Source organism: Equus asinus, chromosome 6, assembly GCF_041296235.1.
Source record: "Equus asinus isolate D_3611 breed Donkey chromosome 6, EquAss-T2T_v2, whole genome shotgun sequence".
NCBI lineage: Eukaryota > Metazoa > Chordata > Mammalia > Perissodactyla > Equidae > Equus > Equus asinus.
In genome coordinates this window covers 1,136,297-1,158,455 of record NC_091795.1, presented here as the reverse complement: position 1 = coordinate 1,158,455, position 22,159 = coordinate 1,136,297, and positions in this window count along the sequence as shown.

Sequence of the window (22,159 nt, the reverse complement as noted above, 5' to 3'; positions counted from 1 at the left end):
TTGCGGATTGTCTGCCAGGTGGTTCTCTCATAGCCAGCTGTTGATTTTGGCCTGTCAGGCAGCTGGTTCTGGTGAGCCCAGCAGGTGGCTCCGGCGTGCTCGGCAGGTGGTTCTGGCATGTGTGGCAGGTGGTTCCGGCGAGTTGAGCAGCTGGTTCCAGCCTGTCCGTCAGGTTAGGGTTAGGGATAGGGTTAGGGTTACGGTTAGGGTTAGGGTTTAGGGTTTGGGGTTAGGGGTTAGGGTTAGGGTTAGGGTTAGGGTTAGGGTTACGGTTGGGTTAGGGTTTAGGGTTAGGCTTAGGGTTAGGGGTTAGGGTTAGGGTTAGGGTTTGGGGATAGGGTTAGGGTTAGGGTTAGGGTTAGGGCCCGGCAGGTGGTTCCGGCGAGCCGAGCAGGTGGCTCCGGCGCGCCCGGCAGGTGCTTCCGCTGCGCCCGGCAGGTGGTTCCGGCGAGGCGAGCAGGTGGCTCCGGCGCGCTCGGCAAGTGCTTCCGCTGGGCCCGGCAGGTGGTTCCGGTGAGGCGAGCAGGTGGCTCCGGCGCTCCCGGCAGCTGCTTCCGCTGCGCCCGGCAGGTGGTTCCGGCGAGTCGAGCAGGTGGCTCCGGCGCGCTCGGCAGGTGCTTCCGCTGCGCCCGGCAGGTGCTTCCGGCGAGTCGAGCAGGTTGTTCCTGCGTGCTCGGCAGATGGTTCAGTTGGGTCTGGCAGGTGGTTTCGGTCTGTTCGGGGTGTGGTTCCAGCATCTCAGGCACATGGTTCTGGCACGTCTGAGAGGTGGTTCCGGCTGGCCCAACAGGTGTTTCTGGAGTCTCCGCCAAGTGGTTCTGGCGTAGCTGGCAGGTGATGTTGGCGTGACTGGCAGGTGGTTCCAGCCAGCCCGGCAGGTGTTTCCGGAGTGTTCACCAACTGGCTGTGGCGTAGCCGGCAGGTGATTTTGGCATGTCCGACAGGTGGTTCTGGCGAGTCGAGCAGGTGCTTCCGGCATGCTCGGCAGGTGCTTCCGGTGTCATTGGCATGTGGTTCTGGCATGTCTGAGAGGTGGTTCCGGCATGCCTGACAGGTGATTCCGGAGTGTTCGCCAAGCGGTTCTGGCATAGGCGGCAGGTGATTTTGCCATGTCCAGAATGTGGTTCCAGCGAGTCGAACATGTGGTTCCGGCGTGTCCGGCAGGTGTTTCCGGTCTGTCCAGCAGGTGGTTCTGGGGTGTCCGGCATGAGGTTCTGGCACGTCTGAGAGGTGGTTCCGGCCGGCCCGACATGCGTTTCCGGAGTGTCCGCCACGTGGTTCAGGCACGTCTGAGAGGTGGTTCCAGCATGCCCGGCAGGTTTTCCCGGAGAGTCCTCCAAGTGGTTCTGGCGTAGCCCGCAGGTGATTTTGGTGTGTCCGGCAGGTTGTTCCGTTCTGTCCGATAGGTTGTTCCGGCATGTCCAGCACGTGCTTCTGGCACTTCTGAGAGGTGGTTCTGGCATGCCGGCCAGGTTATTCCGGAGTGTCCGGTAAGTGGTTCTGGTGTAGCCGGCAGTTCATTTTGGCGTGTCTGGCACATGGGTCCTGCGAGTCGAGCAGGTGGTTCCGGCGTGCTCGGCAGGTGGTCCAGGCATGTCCGGCAGGTGGTTCCAGTCTGTCCAGGACGTGGTTCCAGCGTGTCCGGCACGTGGTTCTCTTACGTCTGAGAGGTGGTTCCTGCATGCCTGGCAGGTTATTGCGGATTGTCTGCCAGGTGGTTCTCTCATAGCCAGCTGTTGATTTTGGCCTGTCAGGCAGGTGGTTCTGGTGAGTCCAGCAGGTGGCTCCGGCGTGCTCGGCAGGTGGTTCTGGCATGTCTGGCAGGTGGTTCCGGCGAGTTGAGCAGCTGGTACAAGCCTGTCCGTCAGGTTAGGGTTAGGGATAGGGTTAGGGTTACGGTTAGGGTTAGGGTTTAGGGTTTGGGGTTAGGGGTTAGGGTTAGGGGTAGGGTTAGGGTTAGGGTTACGGTTGGGTTAGGGTTTAGGGTTAGGCTTAGGGTTAGGGGTTAGGGTTAGGGTTAGGGTTTGGGGATAGGGTTAGGGTTAGGGTTAGGGTTAGGGCCCGGCAGGTGGTTCCGGCGAGCCGAGCAGGTGGCTCCGGCGCGCCCGGCAGGTGCTTCCGCTGCGCCCGGCAGGTGGTTCCGGCGAGGCGAGCAGGTGGCTCCGGCGCGCTCGGCAAGTGCTTCCGCTGGGCCCGGCAGGTGGTTCCGGTGAGGCGAGCAGGTGGCTCCGGCGCTCCCGGCAGCTGCTTCCACTGCGCCCGGCAGGTGGTTCCGGCGAGTCGAGCAGGTGGCTCCGGCGCGCTCGGCAGGTGCTTCCGCTGCGCCCGGCAGGTGCTTCCGGCGAGTCGAGCAGGTTGTTCCTGCGTGCTCGGCAGGTGGTTCAGTTGGGTCTGGCAGGTGGTTTCGGTCTGTTCGGGGTGTGGTTCCAGCATCTCAGGCACATGGTTCTGGCACGTCTGAGAGTTGGTTCCGGCTGGCCCAACAGGTGTTTCTGGAGTCTCCGCCAAGTGGTTCTGGCGTAGCTGGCAGGTGATGTTGGCGTGACTGGCAGGTGGTTCCAGCCAGCCCGGCAGGTGTTTCCGGAGTGTTCACCAACTGGCTGTGGCGTAGCCGGCAGGTGATTTTGGCATGTCCGACAGGTGGTTCTGGCGAGTCGAGCAGGTGCTTCCGGCATGCTCGGCAGGTGCTTCCGGTGTCATTGGCATGTGGTTCTGGCATGTCTGAGAGGTGGTTCCGGCATGCCTGACAGGTGATTCCGGAGTGTTCGCCAAGCGGTTCTGGCATAGGCGGCAGGTGATTTTGCCATGTCCAGAATGTGGTTCCAGCGAGTCGAACATGTGGTTCCGGCGTGTCCGGCAGGTGGTTCTGGGGTGTCCGGCATGAGGTTCTGGCACGTCTGAGAGGTGGTTCCGGCCGGCCCGACATGCGTTTCCGGAGTGTCCGCCACGTGGTTCAGGCACGTCTGAGAGGTGGTTCCAGCATGCCCGGCAGGTTTTCCCGGAGAGTCCTCCAAGTGGTTCTGGCGTAGCCCGCAGGTGATTTTGGTGTGTCCGGCAGTTTGTTCCGTTCTGTCCGATAGGTTGTTCCGGCATGTCCAGCACGTGCTTCTGGCACTTCTGAGAGGTGGTTCTGGCATGCCGGGCAGGTTATTCCGGAGTGTCCGGTAAGTGGTTCTGGTGTAGCCGGCAGTTCGTTTTGGCGTGTCTGGCACATGGGTCCTGCGAGTCGAGCAGGTGGTTCCGGCGTGCTCGGCAGGTGGTCCAGGCATGTCCGGCAGGTGGTTCCAGTCTGTCCAGGACGTGGTTCCAGCGTGTCCGGCACGTGGTTCTCTTACGTCTGAGAGGTGGTTCCTGCATGCCTGGCAGGTTATTGCGGATTGTCTGCCAGGTGGTTCTCTCATAGCCAGCTGTTGATTTTGGCCTGTCAGGCAGGTGGTTCTGGTGAGTCCAGCAGGTGGCTCCGGCGTGCTCGGCAGGTGGTTCTGGCATGTCTGGCAGGTGGTTCCGGCGAGTTGAGCAGCTGGTTCCAGCCTGTCCGTCAGGTTAGGGTTAGGGATAGGGTTAGGGTTACGGTTAGGGTTAGGGTTTAGGGTTTGGGGTTAGGGGTTAGGGTTAGGGGTAGGGTTAGGGTTAGGGTTACGGTTGGGTTAGGGTTTAGGGTTAGGCTTAGGGTTAGGGGTTAGGGTTAGGGTTAGGGTTTGGGGATAGGGTTAGGGTTAGGGTTAGGGTTAGGGCCCGGCAGGTGGTTCCGGCGAGCCGAGCAGGTGGCTCCGGCGCGCCCGGCAGGTGCTTCCGCTGCGCCCGGCAGGTGGTTCCGGCGAGGCGAGCAGGTGGCTCCGGCGCGCTCGGCAGGTGCTTCCGCTGCGCCCGGCAGGTGGTTCCGGCGAGTCGAGCAGGTTGTTCCTGCGTGCTCGGCAGGTGGTTCAGTTGGGTCTGGCAGGTGGTTTCGGTCTGTTCGGGGTGTGGTTCCAGCATCTCAGGCACATGGTTTTGGCACGTCTGAGAGGTGGTTCCGGCTGGCCCAACAGGTGTTTCTGGAGTCTCCGCCAAGTGGTTCTGGCGTAGCTGGCAGGTGATGTTGGCGTGACTGGCAGGTGGCTCCAGCCAGCCCGGCAGGTGTTTCCGGAGTGTTCACCAACTGGCTGTGGCGTAGCCGGCAGGTGATTTTGGCGTGTCCGACAGGTGGTTCTGGCGAGTCGAGCAGGTGCTTCCCTCATGCTCGGCAGGTGCTTCCGGTGTCATTGGCATGTGGTTCTGGCATGTCTGAGAGGTGGTTCCGGCATGCCTGACAGGTGATTCCGGAGTGTTCGCCAAGCGGTTCTGGCATAGGCGGCAGGTGATTTTGCCATGTCCAGAATGTGGTTCCAGCGAGTCGAACATGTGGTTCCGGCGTGTCCGGCAGGTGTTTCCGGTCTGTCCAGCAGGTGGTTCTGGGGTGTCCGGCATGAGGTTCTGGCACGTCTGAGAGGTGGTTCCGGCCGGCCCAACATGCGTTTCCGGAGTGTCCGCCACGTGGTTCAGGCACGTCTGAGAGGTGGTTCCAGCATGCCCGGCAGGTTTTCCCGGAGAGTCCTCCAAGTGGTTCTGGCGTAGCCCGCAGGTGATTTTGGTGTGTCCGGCAGGTTGTTCCGTTCTGTCCGATAGGTTGTTCCGGCATGTCCAGCACGTGCTTCTGGCACTTCTGAGAGGTGGTTCTGGCATGCCGGGCAGGTTATTCCGGAGTGTCCGGTAAGTGGTTCTGGTGTAGCCGGCAGTTCGTTTTGGCGTGTCTGGCACATGGGTCCTGCGAGTCGAGCAGGTGGTTCCGGCGTGCTCGGCAGGTGGTCCAGGCATGTCCGGCAGGTGGTTCCAGTCTGTCCAGGACGTGGTTCCAGCGTGTCCGGCACGTGGTTCTCTTACGTCTGAGAGGTGGTTCCTGCATGCCTGGCAGGTTATTGCGGATTGTCTGCCAGGTGGTTCTCTCATAGCCAGCTGTTGATTTTGGCCTGTCAGGCAGGTGGTTCTGGTGAGTCCAGCAGGTGGCTCCGGCGTGCTCGGCAGGTGGTTCTGGCATGTCTGGCAGGTGGTTCCGGCGAGTTGAGCAGCTGGTTCCAGCCTGTCCGTCAGGTTAGGGTTAGGGATAGGGTTAGGGTTACGGTTAGGGTTAGGGTTTAGGGTTTGGGGTTAGGGGTTAGGGTTAGGGGTAGGGTTAGGGTTAGGGTTACGGTTGGGTTAGGGTTTAGGGTTAGGCTTAGGGTTAGGGGTTAGGGTTAGGGTTAGGGTTTGGGGATAGGGTTAGGGTTAGGGTTAGGGTTAGGGCCCGGCAGGTGGTTCCGGCGAGCCGAGCAGGTGGCTCCGGCGCGCCCGGCAGGTGCTTCCGCTGCGCCCGGCAGGTGGTTCCGGCGAGGCGAGCAGGTGGCTCCGGCGCGCTCGGCAGGTGCTTCCGCTGCGCCCGGCAGGTGGTTCCGGCGAGTCGAGCAGGTTGTTCCTGCGTGCTCGGCAGGTGGTTCAGTTGGGTGTGGCAGGTGGTTTCGGTCTGTTCGGGGTGTGGTTCCAGCATCTCAGGCACATGGTTTTGGCACGTCTGAGAGGTGGTTCCGGCTGGCCCAACAGGTGTTTCTGGAGTCTCCGCCAAGTGGTTCTGGCGTAGCTGGCAGGTGATGTTGGCGTGACTGGCAGGTGGCTCCAGCCAGCCCGGCAGGTGTTTCCGGAGTGTTCACCAACTGGCTGTGGCGTAGCCGGCAGGTGATTTTGGCGTGTCCGACAGGTGGTTCTGGCGAGTCGAGCAGGTGCTTCCCGCATGCTCGGCAGGTGCTTCCGGTGTCATTGGCATGTGGTTCTGGCATGTCTGAGAGGTGGTTCCGGCATGCCTGACAGGTGATTCCGGAGTGTTCGCCAAGCGGTTCTGGCATAGGCGGCAGGTGATTTTGCCATGTCCAGAATGTGGTTCCAGCGAGTCGAACATGTGGTTCCGGCGTGTCCGGCAGGTGTTTCCGGTCTGTCCAGCAGGTGGTTCTGGGGTGTCCGGCATGAGGTTCTGGCACGTCTGAGAGGTGGTTCCGGCCGGCCCGACATGCGTTTCCGGAGTGTCCGCCACGTGGTTCAGGCACGTCTGAGAGGTGGTTCCAGCATGCCCGGCAGGTTTTCCCGGAGAGTCCTCCAAGTGGTTCTGGCGTAGCCCGCAGGTGATTTTGGTGTGTCCGGCAGGTTGTTCCGTTCTGTCCGATAGGTTGTTCCGGCATGTCCAGCACGTGCTTCTGGCACTTCTGAGAGGTGGTTCTGGCATGCCGGGCAGGTTATTCCGGAGTGTCCGGTAAGTGGTTCTGGTGTAGCCGGCAGTTCGTTTTGGCGTGTCTGGCACATGGGTCCTGCGAGTCGAGCAGGTGGTTCCGGCGTGCTCGGCAGGTGGTCCAGGCATGTCCGGCAGGTGGTTCCAGTCTGTCCAGGACGTGGTTCCAGCGTGTCCGGCACGTGGTTCTCTTACGTCTGAGAGGTGGTTCCTGCATGCCTGGCAGGTTATTGCGGATTGTCTGCCAGGTGGTTCTCTCATAGCCAGCTGTTGATTTTGGCCTGTCAGGCAGGTGGTTCTGGTGAGTCCAGCAGGTGGCTCCGGCGTGCTCGGCAGGTGGTTCTGGCATGTCTGGCAGGTGGTTCCGGCGAGTTGAGCAGCTGGTTCCAGCCTGTCCGTCAGGTTAGGGTTAGGGATAGGGTTAGGGTTACGGTTAGGGTTAGGGTTTAGGGTTTGGGGTTAGGGGTTAGGGTTAGGGGTAGGGTTAGGGTTAGGGTTACGGTTGGGTTAGGGTTTAGGGTTAGGCTTAGGGTTAGGGGTTAGGGTTAGGGTTAGGGTTTGGGGATAGGGTTAGGGTTAGGGTTAGGGTTAGGGCCCGGCAGGTGGTTCCGGCGAGCCGAGCAGGTGGCTCCGGCGCGCCCGGCAGGTGCTTCCGCTGCGCCCGGCAGGTGGTTCCGGCGAGGCGAGCAGGTGGCTCCGGCGCGCTCGGCAGGTGCTTCCGCTGCGCCCGGCAGGTGGTTCCGGCGAGTCGAGCAGGTTGTTCCTGCGTGCTCGGCAGGTGGTTCAGTTGGGTCTGGCAGGTGGTTTCGGTCTGTTCGGGGTGTGGTTCCAGCATCTCAGGCACATGGTTTTGGCACGTCTGAGAGGTGGTTCCGGCTGGCCCAACAGGTGTTTCTGGAGTCTCCGCCAAGTGGTTCTGGCGTAGCTGGCAGGTGATGTTGGCGTGACTGGCAGGTGGCTCCAGCCAGCCCGGCAGGTGTTTCCGGAGTGTTCACCAACTGGCTGTGGCGTAGCCGGCAGGTGATTTTGGCGTGTCCGACAGGTGGTTCTGGCGAGTCGAGCAGGTGCTTCCCTCATGCTCGGCAGGTGCTTCCGGTGTCATTGGCATGTGGTTCTGGCATGTCTGAGAGGTGGTTCCGGCATGCCTGACAGGTGATTCCGGAGTGTTCGCCAAGCGGTTCTGGCATAGGCGGCAGGTGATTTTGCCATGTCCAGAATGTGGTTCCAGCGAGTCGAACATGTGGTTCCGGCGTGTCCGGCAGGTGTTTCCGGTCTGTCCAGCAGGTGGTTCTGGGGTGTCCGGCATGAGGTTCTGGCACGTCTGAGAGGTGGTTCCGGCCGGCCCGACATGCGTTTCCGGAGTGTCCGCCACGTGGTTCAGGCACGTCTGAGAGGTGGTTCCAGCATGCCCGGCAGGTTTTCCCGGAGAGTCCTCCAAGTGGTTCTGGCGTAGCCCGCAGGTGATTTTGGTGTGTCCGGCAGGTTGTTCCGTTCTGTCCGATAGGTTGTTCCGGCATGTCCAGCACGTGCTTCTGGCACTTCTGAGAGGTGGTTCTGGCATGCCGGGCAGGTTATTCCGGAGTGTCCGGTAAGTGGTTCTGGTGTAGCCGGCAGTTCGTTTTGGCGTGTCTGGCACATGGGTCCTGCGAGTCGAGCAGGTGGTTCCGGCGTGCTCGGCAGGTGGTCCAGGCATGTCCGGCAGGTGGTTCCAGTCTGTCCAGGACGTGGTTCCAGCGTGTCCGGCACGTGGTTCTCTTACGTCTGAGAGGTGGTTCCTGCATGCCTGGCAGGTTATTGCGGATTGTCTGCCAGGTGGTTCTCTCATAGCCAGCTGTTGATTTTGGCCTGTCAGGCAGGTGGTTCTGGTGAGTCCAGCAGGTGGCTCCGGCGTGCTCGGCAGGTGGTTCTGGCATGTCTGGCAGGTGGTTCCGGCGAGTTGAGCAGCTGGTTCCAGCCTGTCCGTCAGGTTAGGGTTAGGGATAGGGTTAGGGTTACGGTTAGGGTTAGGGTTTAGGGTTTGGGGTTAGGGGTTAGGGTTAGGGGTAGGGTTAGGGTTAGGGTTACGGTTGGGTTAGGGTTTAGGGTTAGGCTTAGGGTTAGGGGTTAGGGTTAGGGTTAGGGTTTGGGGATAGGGTTAGGGTTAGGGTTAGGGTTAGGGCCCGGCAGGTGGTTCCGGCGAGCCGAGCAGGTGGCTCCGGCGCGCCCGGCAGGTGCTTCCGCTGCGCCCGGCAGGTGGTTCCGGCGAGGCGAGCAGGTGGCTCCGGCGCGCTCGGCAGGTGCTTCCGCTGCGCCCGGCAGGTGGTTCCGGCGAGTCGAGCAGGTTGTTCCTGCGTGCTCGGCAGGTGGTTCAGTTGGGTCTGGCAGGTGGTTTCGGTCTGTTCGGGGTGTGGTTCCAGCATCTCAGGCACATGGTTTTGGCACGTCTGAGAGGTGGTTCCGGCTGGCCCAACAGGTGTTTCTGGAGTCTCCGCCAAGTGGTTCTGGCGTAGCTGGCAGGTGATGTTGGCGTGACTGGCAGGTGGCTCCAGCCAGCCCGGCAGGTGTTTCCGGAGTGTTCACCAACTGGCTGTGGCGTAGCCGGCAGGTGATTTTGGCGTGTCCGACAGGTGGTTCTGGCGAGTCGAGCAGGTGCTTCCCGCATGCTCGGCAGGTGCTTCCGGTGTCATTGGCATGTGGTTCTGGCATGTCTGAGAGGTGGTTCCGGCATGCCTGACAGGTGATTCCGGAGTGTTCGCCAAGCGGTTCTGGCATAGGCGGCAGGTGATTTTGCCATGTCCAGAATGTGGTTCCAGCGAGTCGAACATGTGGTTCCGGCGTGTCCGGCAGGTGTTTCCGGTCTGTCCAGCAGGTGGTTCTGGGGTGTCCGGCATGAGGTTCTGGCACGTCTGAGAGGTGGTTCCGGCCGGCCCGACATGCGTTTCCGGAGTGTCCGCCACGTGGTTCAGGCACGTCTGAGAGGTGGTTCCAGCATGCCCGGCAGGTTTTCCCGGAGAGTCCTCCAAGTGGTTCTGGCGTAGCCCGCAGGTGATTTTGGTGTGTCCGGCAGGTTGTTCCGTTCTGTCCGATAGGTTGTTCCGGCATGTCCAGCACGTGCTTCTGGCACTTCTGAGAGGTGGTTCTGGCATGGCGGGCAGGTTATTCCGGAGTGTCCGGTAAGTGGTTCTGGTGTAGCCGGCAGTTCGTTTTGGCGTGTCTGGCACATGGGTCCTGCGAGTCGAGCAGGTGGTTCCGGCGTGCTCGGCAGGTGGTCCAGGCATGTCCGGCAGGTGGTTCCAGTCTGTCCAGGACGTGGTTCCAGCGTGTCCGGCACGTGGTTCTCTTACGTCTGAGAGGTGGTTCCTGCATGCCTGGCAGGTTATTGCGGATTGTCTGCCAGGTGGTTCTCTCATAGCCAGCTGTTGATTTTGGCCTGTCAGGCAGGTGGTTCTGGTGAGTCCAGCAGGTGGCTCCGGCGTGCTCGGCAGGTGGTTCTGGCATGTCTGGCAGGTGGTTCCGGCGAGTTGAGCAGCTGGTTCCAGCCTGTCCGTCAGGTTAGGGTTAGGGATAGGGTTAGGGTTACGGTTAGGGTTAGGGTTTAGGGTTTGGGGTTAGGGGTTAGGGTTAGGGGTAGGGTTAGGGTTAGGGTTACGGTTGGGTTAGGGTTTAGGGTTAGGCTTAGGGTTAGGGGTTAGGGTTAGGGTTAGGGTTTGGGGATAGGGTTAGGGTTAGGGTTAGGGTTAGGGCCCGGCAGGTGGTTCCGGCGAGCCGAGCAGGTGGCTCCGGCGCGCCCGGCAGGTGCTTCCGCTGCGCCCGGCAGGTGGTTCCGGCGAGGCGAGCAGGTGGCTCCGGCGCGCTCGGCAGGTGCTTCCGCTGCGCCCGGCAGGTGGTTCCGGCGAGTCGAGCAGGTTGTTCCTGCGTGCTCGGCAGGTGGTTCAGTTGGGTCTGGCAGGTGGTTTCGGTCTGTTCGGGGTGTGGTTCCAGCATCTCAGGCACATGGTTTTGGCACGTCTGAGAGGTGGTTCCGGCTGGCCCAACAGGTGTTTCTGGAGTCTCCGCCAAGTGGTTCTGGCGTAGCTGGCAGGTGATGTTGGCGTGACTGGCAGGTGGCTCCAGCCAGCCCGGCAGGTGTTTCCGGAGTGTTCACCAACTGGCTGTGGCGTAGCCGGCAGGTGATTTTGGCGTGTCCGACAGGTGGTTCTGGCGAGTCGAGCAGGTGCTTCCCTCATGCTCGGCAGGTGCTTCCGGTGTCATTGGCATGTGGTTCTGGCATGTCTGAGAGGTGGTTCCGGCATGCCTGACAGGTGATTCCGGAGTGTTCGCCAAGCGGTTCTGGCATAGGCGGCAGGTGATTTTGCCATGTCCAGAATGTGGTTCCAGCGAGTCGAACATGTGGTTCCGGCGTGTCCGGCAGGTGTTTCCGGTCTGTCCAGCAGGTGGTTCTGGGGTGTCCGGCATGAGGTTCTGGCACGTCTGAGAGGTGGTTCCGGCCGGCCCGACATGCGTTTCCGGAGTGTCCGCCACGTGGTTCAGGCACGTCTGAGAGGTGGTTCCAGCATGCCCGGCAGGTTTTCCCGGAGAGTCCTCCAAGTGGTTCTGGCGTAGCCCGCAGGTGATTTTGGTGTGTCCGGCAGGTTGTTCCGTTCTGTCCGATAGGTTGTTCCGGCATGTCCAGCACGTGCTTCTGGCACTTCTGAGAGGTGGTTCTGGCATGCCGGGCAGGTTATTCCGGAGTGTCCGGTAAGTGGTTCTGGTGTAGCCGGCAGTTCGTTTTGGCGTGTCTGGCACATGGGTCCTGCGAGTCGAGCAGGTGGTTCCGGCGTGCTCGGCAGGTGGTCCAGGCATGTCCGGCAGGTGGTTCCAGTCTGTCCAGGACGTGGTTCCAGCGTGTCCGGCACGTGGTTCTCTTACGTCTGAGAGGTGGTTCCTGCATGCCTGGCAGGTTATTGCGGATTGTCTGCCAGGTGGTTCTCTCATAGCCAGCTGTTGATTTTGGCCTGTCAGGCAGGTGGTTCTGGTGAGTCCAGCAGGTGGCTCCGGCGTGCTCGGCAGGTGGTTCTGGCATGTCTGGCAGGTGGTTCCGGCGAGTTGAGCAGCTGGTTCCAGCCTGTCCGTCAGGTTAGGGTTAGGGATAGGGTTAGGGTTACGGTTAGGGTTAGGGTTTAGGGTTTGGGGTTAGGGGTTAGGGTTAGGGGTAGGGTTAGGGTTAGGGTTACGGTTGGGTTAGGGTTTAGGGTTAGGCTTAGGGTTAGGGGTTAGGGTTAGGGTTAGGGTTTGGGGATAGGGTTAGGGTTAGGGTTAGGGTTAGGGCCCGGCAGGTGGTTCCGGCGAGCCGAGCAGGTGGCTCCGGCGCGCCCGGCAGGTGCTTCCGCTGCGCCCGGCAGGTGGTTCCGGCGAGGCGAGCAGGTGGCTCCGGCGCGCTCGGCAGGTGCTTCCGCTGCGCCCGGCAGGTGGTTCCGGCGAGTCGAGCAGGTTGTTCCTGCGTGCTCGGCAGGTGGTTCAGTTGGGTCTGGCAGGTGGTTTCGGTCTGTTCGGGGTGTGGTTCCAGCATCTCAGGCACATGGTTTTGGCACGTCTGAGAGGTGGTTCCGGCTGGCCCAACAGGTGTTTCTGGAGTCTCCGCCAAGTGGTTCTGGCGTAGCTGGCAGGTGATGTTGGCGTGACTGGCAGGTGGCTCCAGCCAGCCCGGCAGGTGTTTCCGGAGTGTTCACCAACTGGCTGTGGCGTAGCCGGCAGGTGATTTTGGCGTGTCCGACAGGTGGTTCTGGCGAGTCGAGCAGGTGCTTCCCTCATGCTCGGCAGGTGCTTCCGGTGTCATTGGCATGTGGTTCTGGCATGTCTGAGAGGTGGTTCCGGCATGCCTGACAGGTGATTCCGGAGTGTTTGCCAAGCGGTTCTGGCATAGGCGGCAGGTGATTTTGCCATGTCCAGAATGTGGTTCCAGCGAGTCGAACATGTGGTTCCGGCGTGTCCGGCAGGTGTTTCCGGTCTGTCCAGCAGGTGGTTCTGGGGTGTCCGGCATGAGGTTCTGGCACGTCTGAGAGGTGGTTCCGGCCGGCCCGACATGCGTTTCCGGAGTGTCCGCCACGTGGTTCAGGCACGTCTGAGAGGTGGTTCCAGCATGCCCGGCAGGTTTTCCCGGAGAGTCCTCCAAGTGGTTCTGGCGTAGCCCGCAGGTGATTTTGGTGTGTCCGGCAGGTTGTTCCGTTCTGTCCGATAGGTTGTTCCGGCATGTCCAGCACGTGCTTCTGGCACTTCTGAGAGGTGGTTCTGGCATGCCGGGCAGGTTATTCCGGAGTGTCCGGTAAGTGGTTCTGGTGTAGCCGGCAGTTCGTTTTGGCGTGTCTGGCACATGGGTCCTGCGAGTCGAGCAGGTGGTTCCGGCGTGCTCGGCAGGTGGTCCAGGCATGTCCGGCAGGTGGTTCCAGTCTGTCCAGGACGTGGTTCCAGCGTGTCCGGCACGTGGTTCTCTTACGTCTGAGAGGTGGTTCCTGCATGCCTGGCAGGTTATTGCGGATTGTCTGCCAGGTGGTTCTCTCATAGCCAGCTGTTGATTTTGGCCTGTCAGGCAGGTGGTTCTGGTGAGTCCAGCAGGTGGCTCCGGCGTGCTCGGCAGGTGGTTCTGGCATGTCTGGCAGGTGGTTCCGGCGAGTTGAGCAGCTGGTTCCAGCCTGTCCGTCAGGTTAGGGTTAGGGATAGGGTTAGGGTTACGGTTAGGGTTAGGGTTTAGGGTTTGGGGTTAGGGGTTAGGGTTAGGGGTAGGGTTAGGGTTAGGGTTACGGTTGGGTTAGGGTTTAGGGTTAGGCTTAGGGTTAGGGGTTAGGGTTAGGGTTAGGGTTTGGGGATAGGGTTAGGGTTAGGGTTAGGGTTAGGGCCCGGCAGGTGGTTCCGGCGAGCCGAGCAGGTGGCTCCGGCGCGCCCGGCAGGTGCTTCCGCTGCGCCCGGCAGGTGGTTCCGGCGAGGCGAGCAGGTGGCTCCGGCGCGCTCGGCAGGTGCTTCCGCTGCGCCCGGCAGGTGGTTCCGGCGAGTCGAGCAGGTTGTTCCTGCGTGCTCGGCAGGTGGTTCAGTTGGGTCTGGCAGGTGGTTTCGGTCTGTTCGGGGTGTGGTTCCAGCATCTCAGGCACATGGTTTTGGCACGTCTGAGAGGTGGTTCCGGCTGGCCCAACAGGTGTTTCTGGAGTCTCCGCCAAGTGGTTCTGGCGTAGCTGGCAGGTGATGTTGGCGTGACTGGCAGGTGGCTCCAGCCAGCCCGGCAGGTGTTTCCGGAGTGTTCACCAACTGGCTGTGGCGTAGCCGGCAGGTGATTTTGGCGTGTCCGACAGGTGGTTCTGGCGAGTCGAGCAGGTGCTTCCCTCATGCTCGGCAGGTGCTTCCGGTGTCATTGGCATGTGGTTCTGGCATGTCTGAGAGGTGGTTCCGGCATGCCTGACAGGTGATTCCGGAGTGTTCGCCAAGCGGTTCTGGCATAGGCGGCAGGTGATTTTGCCATGTCCAGAATGTGGTTCCAGCGAGTCGAACATGTGGTTCCGGCGTGTCCGGCAGGTGTTTCCGGTCTGTCCAGCAGGTGGTTCTGGGGTGTCCGGCATGAGGTTCTGGCACGTCTGAGAGGTGGTTCCGGCCGGCCCGACATGCGTTTCCGGAGTGTCCGCCACGTGGTTCAGGCACGTCTGAGAGGTGGTTCCAGCATGCCCGGCAGGTTTTCCCGGAGAGTCCTCCAAGTGGTTCTGGCGTAGCCCGCAGGTGATTTTGGTGTGTCCGGCAGGTTGTTCCGTTCTGTCCGATAGGTTGTTCCGGCATGTCCAGCACGTGCTTCTGGCACTTCTGAGAGGTGGTTCTGGCATGCCGGGCAGGTTATTCCGGAGTGTCCGGTAAGTGGTTCTGGTGTAGCCGGCAGTTCGTTTTGGCGTGTCTGGCACATGGGTCCTGCGAGTCGAGCAGGTGGTTCCGGCGTGCTCGGCAGGTGGTCCAGGCATGTCCGGCAGGTGGTTCCAGTCTGTCCAGGACGTGGTTCCAGCGTGTCCGGCACGTGGTTCTCTTACGTCTGAGAGGTGGTTCCTGCATGCCTGGCAGGTTATTGCGGATTGTCTGCCAGGTGGTTCTCTCATAGCCAGCTGTTGATTTTGGCCTGTCAGGCAGGTGGTTCTGGTGAGTCCAGCAGGTGGCTCCGGCGTGCTCGGCAGGTGGTTCTGGCATGTCTGGCAGGTGGTTCCGGCGAGTTGAGCAGCTGGTTCCAGCCTGTCCGTCAGGTTAGGGTTAGGGATAGGGTTAGGGTTACGGTTAGGGTTAGGGTTTAGGGTTTGGGGTTAGGGGTTAGGGTTAGGGGTAGGGTTAGGGTTAGGGTTACGGTTGGGTTAGGGTTTAGGGTTAGGCTTAGGGTTAGGGGTTAGGGTTAGGGTTAGGGTTTGGGGATAGGGTTAGGGTTAGGGTTAGGGTTAGGGCCCGGCAGGTGGTTCCGGCGAGCCGAGCAGGTGGCTCCGGCGCGCCCGGCAGGTGCTTCCGCTGCGCCCGGCAGGTGGTTCCGGCGAGGCGAGCAGGTGGCTCCGGCGCGCTCGGCAGGTGCTTCCGCTGCGCCCGGCAGGTGGTTCCGGCGAGTCGAGCAGGTTGTTCCTGCGTGCTCGGCAGGTGGTTCAGTTGGGTCTGGCAGGTGGTTTCGGTCTGTTCGGGGTGTGGTTCCAGCATCTCAGGCACATGGTTTTGGCACGTCTGAGAGGTGGTTCCGGCTGGCCCAACAGGTGTTTCTGGAGTCTCCGCCAAGTGGTTCTGGCGTAGCTGGCAGGTGATGTTGGCGTGACTGGCAGGTGGCTCCAGCCAGCCCGGCAGGTGTTTCCGGAGTGTTCACCAACTGGCTGTGGCGTAGCTGGCAGGTGATTTTGGCGTGTCCGACAGGTGGTTCTGGCGAGTCGAGCAGGTGCTTCCCTCATGCTCGGCAGGTGCTTCCGGTGTCATTGGCATGTGGTTCTGGCATGTCTGAGAGGTGGTTCCGGCATGCCTGACAGGTGATTCCGGAGTGTTCGCCAAGCGGTTCTGGCATAGGCGGCAGGTGATTTTGCCATGTCCAGAATGTGGTTCCAGCGAGTCGAACATGTGGTTCCGGCGTGTCCGGCAGGTGTTTCCGGTCTGTCCAGCAGGTGGTTCTGGGGTGTCCGGCATGAGGTTCTGGCACGTCTGAGAGGTGGTTCCGGCCGGCCCGACATGCGTTTCCGGAGTGTCCGCCACGTGGTTCAGGCACGTCTGAGAGGTGGTTCCAGCATGCCCGGCAGGTTTTCCCGGAGAGTCCTCCAAGTGGTTCTGGCGTAGCCCGCAGGTGATTTTGGTGTGTCCGGCAGGTTGTTCCGTTCTGTCCGATAGGTTGTTCCGGCATGTCCAGCACGTGCTTCTGGCACTTCTGAGAGGTGGTTCTGGCATGCCGGGCAGGTTATTCCGGAGTGTCCGGTAAGTGGTTCTGGTGTAGCCGGCAGTTCGTTTTGGCGTGTCTGGCACATGGGTCCTGCGAGTCGAGCAGGTGGTTCCGGCGTGCTCGGCAGGTGGTCCAGGCATGTCCGGCAGGTGGTTCCAGTCTGTCCAGGACGTGGTTCCAGCGTGTCCGGCACGTGGTTCTCTTACGTCTGAGAGGTGGTTCCTGCATGCCTGGCAGGTTATTGCGGATTGTCTGCCAGGTGGTTCTCTCATAGCCAGCTGTTGATTTTGGCCTGTCAGGCAGGTGGTTCTGGTGAGTCCAGCAGGTGGCTCCGGCGTGCTCGGCAGGTGGTTCTGGCATGTCTGGCAGGTGGTTCCGGCGAGTTGAGCAGCTGGTTCCAGCCTGTCCGTCAGGTTAGGGTTAGGGATAGGGTTAGGGTTACGGTTAGGGTTAGGGTTTAGGGTTTGGGGTTAGGGGTTAGGGTTAGGGGTAGGGTTAGGGTTAGGGTTACGGTTGGGTTAGGGTTTAGGGTTAGGCTTAGGGTTAGGGGTTAGGGTTAGGGTTAGGGTTTGGGGATAGGGTTAGGGTTAGGGTTAGGGTTAGGGCCCGGCAGGTGGTTCCGGCGAGCCGAGCAGGTGGCTCCGGCGCGCCCGGCAGGTGCTTCCGCTGCGCCCGGCAGGTGGTTCCGGCGAGGCGAGCAGGTGGCTCCGGCGCGCTCGGCAGGTGCTTCCGCTGCGCCCGGCAGGTGGTTCCGGCGAGTCGAGCAGGTTGTTCCTGCGTGCTCGGCAGGTGGTTCAGTTGGGTCTGGCAGGTGGTTTCGGTCTGTTCGGGGTGTGGTTCCAGCATCTCAGGCACATGGTTTTGGCACGTCTGAGAGGTGGTTCCGGCTGGCCCAACAGGTGTTTCTGGAGTCTCCGCCAAGTGGTTCTGGCGTAGCTGGCAGGTGATGTTGGCGTGACTGGCAGGTGGCTCCAGCCAGCCCGGCAGGTGTTTCCGGAGTGTTCACCAACTGGCTGTGGCGTAGCCGGCAGGTGATTTTGGCGTGTCCGACAGGTGGTTCTGGCGAGTCGAGCAGGTGCTTCCCTCATGCTCGGCAGGTGCTTCCGGTGTCATTGGCATGTGGTTCTGGCATGTCTGAGAGGTGGTTCCGGCATGCCTGACAGGTGATTCCGGAGTGTTCGCCAAGCGGTTCTGGCATAGGCGGCAGGTGATTTTGCCATGTCCAGAATGTGGTTCCAGCGAGTCGAACATGTGGTTCCGGCGTGTCCGGCAGGTGTTTCCGGTCTGTCCAGCAGGTGGTTCTGGGGTGTCCGGCATGAGGTTCTGGCACGTCTGAGAGGTGGTTCCGGCCGGCCCGACATGCGTTTCCGGAGTGTCCGCCACGTGGTTCAGGCACGTCTGAGAGGTGGTTCCAGCATGCCCGGCAGGTTTTCCCGGAGAGTCCTCCAAGTGGTTCTGGCGTAGCCCGCAGGTGATTTTGGTGTGTCCGGCAGGTTGTTCCGTTCTGTCCGATAGGTTGTTCCAGCATGTCCAGCACGTGCTTCTGGCACTTCTGAGAGGTGGTTCTGGCATGCCGGGCAGGTTATTCCGGAGTGTCCGGTAAGTGGTTCTGGTGTAGCCGGCAGTTCGTTTTGGCGTGTCTGGCACATGGGTCCTGCGAGTCGAGCAGGTGGTTCCGGCGTGCTCGGCAGGTGGTCCAGGCATGTCCGGCAGGTGGTTCCAGTCTGTCCAGGACGTGGTTCCAGCGTGTCCGGCACGTGGTTCTCTTACGTCTGAGAGGTGGTTCCTGCATGCCTGGCAGGTTATTGCGGATTGTCTGCCAGGTGGTTCTCTCATAGCCAGCTGTTGATTTTGGCCTGTCAGGCAGGTGGTTCTGGTGAGTCCAGCAGGTGGCTCCGGCGTGCTCGGCAGGTGGTTCTGGCATGTCTGGCAGGTGGTTCCGGCGAGTTGAGCAGCTGGTTCCAGCCTGTCCGTCAGGTTAGGGTTAGGGATAGGGTTAGGGTTACGGTTAGGGTTAGGGTTTAGGGTTTGGGGTTAGGGGTTAGGGTTAGGGGTAGGGTTAGGGTTAGGGTTACGGTTGGGTTAGGGTTTAGGGTTAGGCTTAGGGTTAGGGGTTAGGGTTAGGGTTAGGGTTTGGGGATAGGGTTAGGGTTAGGGTTAGGGTTAGGGCCCGGCAGGTGGTTCCGGCGAGCCGAGCAGGTGGCTCCGGCGCGCCCGGCAGGTGCTTCCGCTGCGCCCGGCAGGTGGTTCCGGCGAGGCGAGCAGGTGGCTCCGGCGCGCTCGGCAGGTGCTTCCGCTGCGCCCGGCAGGTGGTTCCGGCGAGTCGAGCAGGTTGTTCCTGCGTGCTCGGCAGGTGGTTCAGTTGGGTCTGGCAGGTGGTTTCGGTCTGTTCGGGGTGTGGTTCCAGCATCTCAGGCACATGGTTTTGGCACGTCTGAGAGGTGGTTCCGGCTGGCCCAACAGGTGTTTCTGGAGTCTCCGCCAAGTGGTTCTGGCGTAGCTGGCAGGTGATGTTGGCGTGACTGGCAGGTGGCTCCAGCCAGCCCGGCAGGTGTTTCCGGAGTGTTCACCAACTGGCTGTGGCGTAGCCGGCAGGTGATTTTGGCGTGTCCGACAGGTGGTTCTGGCGAGTCGAGCAGGTGCTTCCCTCATGCTCGGCAGGTGCTTCCGGTGTCATTGGCATGTGGTTCTGGCATGTCTGAGAGGTGGTTCCGGCATGCCTGACAGGTGATTCCGGAGTGTTCGCCAAGCGGTTCTGGCATAGGCGGCAGGTGATTTTGCCATGTCCAGAATGTGGTTCCAGCGAGTCGAACATGTGGTTCCGGCGTGTCCGGCAGGTGTTTCCGGTCTGTCCAGCAGGTGGTTCTGGGGTGTCCGGCATGAGGTTCTGGCACGTCTGAGAGGTGGTTCCGGCCGGCCCGACATGCGTTTCCGGAGTGTCCGCCACGTGGTTCAGGCACGTCTGAGAGGTGGTTCCAGCATGCCCGGCAGGTTTTCCCGGAGAGTCCTCCAAGTGGTTCTGGCGTAGCCCGCAGGTGATTTTGGTGTGTCCGGCAGGTTGTTCCGTTCTGTCCGATAGGTTGTTCCGGCATGTCCAGCACGTGCTTCTGGCACTTCTGAGAGGTGGTTCTGGCATGCCGGGCAGGTTATTCCGGAGTGTCCGGTAAGTGGTTCTGGTGTAGCCGGCAGTTCGTTTTGGCGTGTCTGGCACATGGGTCCTGCGAGTCGAGCAGGTGGTTCCGGCGTGCTCGGCAGGTGGTCCAGGCATGTCCGGCAGGTGGTTCCAGTCTGTCCAGGACGTGGTTCCAGCGTGTCCAGCACGTGGTTCTCTTACGTCTGAGAGGTGGTTCCTGCATGCCTGGCAGGTTATTGCGGATTGTCTGCCAGGTGGTTCTCTCATAGCCAGCTGTTGATTTTGGCCTGTCAGGCAGGTGGTTCTGGTGAGTCCAGCAGGTGGCTCCGGCGTGCTCGGCAGGTGGTTCTGGCATGTCTGGCAGGTGGTTCCGGCGAGTTGAGCAGCTGGTTCCAGCCTGTCCGTCAGGTTAGGGTTAGGGATAGGGTTAGGGTTACGGTTAGGGTTAGGGTTTAGGGTTTGGGGTTAGGGGTTAGGGTTAGGGGTAGGGTTAGGGTTAGGGTTACGGTTGGGTTAGGGTTTAGGGTTAGGCTTAGGGTTAGGGGTTAGGGTTAGGGTTAGGGTTTGGGGATAGGGTTAGGGTTAGGGTTAGGGTTAGGGCCCGGCAGGTGGTTCCGGCGAGCCGAGCAGGTGGCTCCGGCGCGCCCGGCAGGTGCTTCCGCTGCGCCCGGCAGGTGGTTCCGGCGAGGCGAGCAGGTGGCTCCGGCGCGCTCGGCAGGTGCTTCCGCTGCGCCCGGCAGGTGGTTCCGGCGAGTCGAGCAGGTTGTTCCTGCGTGCTCGGCAGGTGGTTCAGTTGGGTCTGGCAGGTGGTTTCGGTCTGTTCGGGGTGTGGTTCCAGCATCTCAGGCACATGGTTTTGGCACGTCTGAGAGGTGGTTCCGGCTGGCCCAACAGGTGTTTCTGGAGTCTCCGCCAAGTGGTTCTGGCGTAGCTGGCAGGTGATGTTGGCGTGACTGGCAGGTGGCTCCAGCCAGCCCGGCAGGTGTTTCCGGAGTGTTCACCAACTGGCTGTGGCGTAGCCGGCAGGTGATTTTGGCGTGTCCGACAGGTGGTTCTGGCGAGTCGAGCAGGTGCTTCCCGCATGCTCGGCAGGTGCTTCCGGTGTCATTGGCATGTGGTTCTGGCATGTCTGAGAGGTGGTTCCGGCATGCCTGACAGGTGATTCCGGAGTGTTCGCCAAGCGGTTCTGGCATAGGCGGCAGGTGATTTTGCCATGTCCAGAATGTGGTTCCAGCGAGTCGAACATGTGGTTCCGGCGTGTCCGGCAGGTGTTTCCGGTCTGTCCAGCAGGTGGTTCTGGGGTGTCCGGCATGAGGTTCTGGCACGTCTGAGAGGTGGTTCCGGCCGGCCCGACATGCGTTTCCGGAGTGTCCGCCACGTGGTTCAGGCACGTCTGAGAGGTGGTTCCAGCATGCCCGGCAGGTTTTCCCGGAGAGTCCTCCAAGTGGTTCTGGCGTAGCCCGCAGGTGATTTTGGTGTGTCCGGCAGGTTGTTCCGTTCTGTCCGATAGGTTGTTCCGGCATGTCCAGCACGTGCTTCTGGCACTTCTGAGAGGTGGTTCTGGCATGCCGGGCAGGTTATTCCGGAGTGTCCGGTAAGTGGTTCTGGTGTAGCCGGCAGTTCGTTTTGGCGTGTCTGGCACATGGGTCCTGCGAGTCGAGCAGGTGGTTCCGGCGTGCTCGGCAGGTGGTCCAGGCATGTCCGGCAGGTGGTTCCAGTCTGTCCAGGACGTGGTTCCAGCGTGTCCGGCACGTGGTTCTCTTACGTCTGAGAGGTGGTTCCTGCATGCCTGGCAGGTTATTGCGGATTGTCTGCCAGGTGGTTCTCTCATAGCCAGCTGTTGATTTTGGCCTGTCAGGCAGGTGGTTCTGGTGAGTCCAGCAGGTGGCTCCGGCGTGCTCGGCAGGTGGTTCTGGCATGTCTGGCAGGTGGTTCCGGCGAGTTGAGCAGCTGGTTCCAGCCTGTCCGTCAGGTTAGGGTTAGGGATAGGGTTAGGGTTACGGTTAGGGTTAGGGTTTAGGGTTTGGGGTTAGGGGTTAGGGTTAGGGGTAGGGTTAGGGTTAGGGTTACGGTTGGGTTAGGGTTTAGGGTTAGGCTTAGGGTTAGGGGTTAGGGTTAGGGTTAGGGTTTGGGGATAGGGTTAGGGTTAGGGTTAGGGTTAGGGCCCGGCAGGTGGTTCCGGCGAGCCGAGCAGGTGGCTCCGGCGCGCCCGGCAGGTGCTTCCGCTGCGCCCGGCAGGTGGTTCCGGCGAGGCGAGCAGGTGGCTCCGGCGCGCTCGGCAGGTGCTTCCGCTGCGCCCGGCAGGTGGTTCCGGCGAGTCGAGCAGGTTGTTCCTGCGTGCTCGGCAGGTGGTTCAGTTGGGTCTGGCAGGTGGTTTCGGTCTGTTCGGGGTGTGGTTCCAGCATCTCAGGCACATGGTTTTGGCACGTCTGAGAGGTGGTTCCGGCTGGCCCAACAGGTGTTTCTGGAGTCTCCGCCAAGTGGTTCTGGCGTAGCTGGCAGGTGATGTTGGCGTGACTGGCAGGTGGCTCCAGCCAGCCCGGCAGGTGTTTCCGGAGTGTTCACCAACTGGCTGTGGCGTAGCCGGCAGGTGATTTTGGCGTGTCCGACAGGTGGTTCTGGCGAGTCGAGCAGGTGCTTCCCTCATGCTCGGCAGGTGCTTCCGGTGTCATTGGCATGTGGTTCTGGCATGTCTGAGAGGTGGTTCCGGCATGCCTGACAGGTGATTCCGGAGTGTTCGCCAAGCGGTTCTGGCATAGGCGGCAGGTGATTTTGCCATGTCCAGAATGTGGTTCCAGCGAGTCGAACATGTGGTTCCGGCGTGTCCGGCAGGTGTTTCCGGTCTGTCCAGCAGGTGGTTCTGGGGTGTCCGGCATGAGGTTCTGGCACGTCTGAGAGGTGGTTCCGGCCGGCCCGACATGCGTTTCCGGAGTGTCCGCCACGTGGTTCAGGCACGTCTGAGAGGTGGTTCCAGCATGCCCGGCAGGTTTTCCCGGAGAGTCCTCCAAGTGGTTCTGGCGTAGCCCGCAGGTGATTTTGGTGTGTCCGGCAGGTTGTTCCGTTCTGTCCGATAGGTTGTTCCGGCATGTCCAGCACGTGCTTCTGGCACTTCTGAGAGGTGGTTCTGGCATGCCGGGCAGGTTATTCCGGAGTGTCCGGTAAGTGGTTCTGGTGTAGCCGGCAGTTCGTTTTGGCGTGTCTGGCACATGGGTCCTGCGAGTCGAGCAGGTGGTTCCGGCGTGCTCGGCAGGTGGTCCAGGCATGTCCGGCAGGTGGTTCCAGTCTGTCCAGGACGTGGTTCCAGCGTGTCCGGCACGTGGTTCTCTTACGTCTGAGAGGTGGTTCCTGCATGCCTGGCAGGTTATTGCGGATTGTCTGCCAGGTG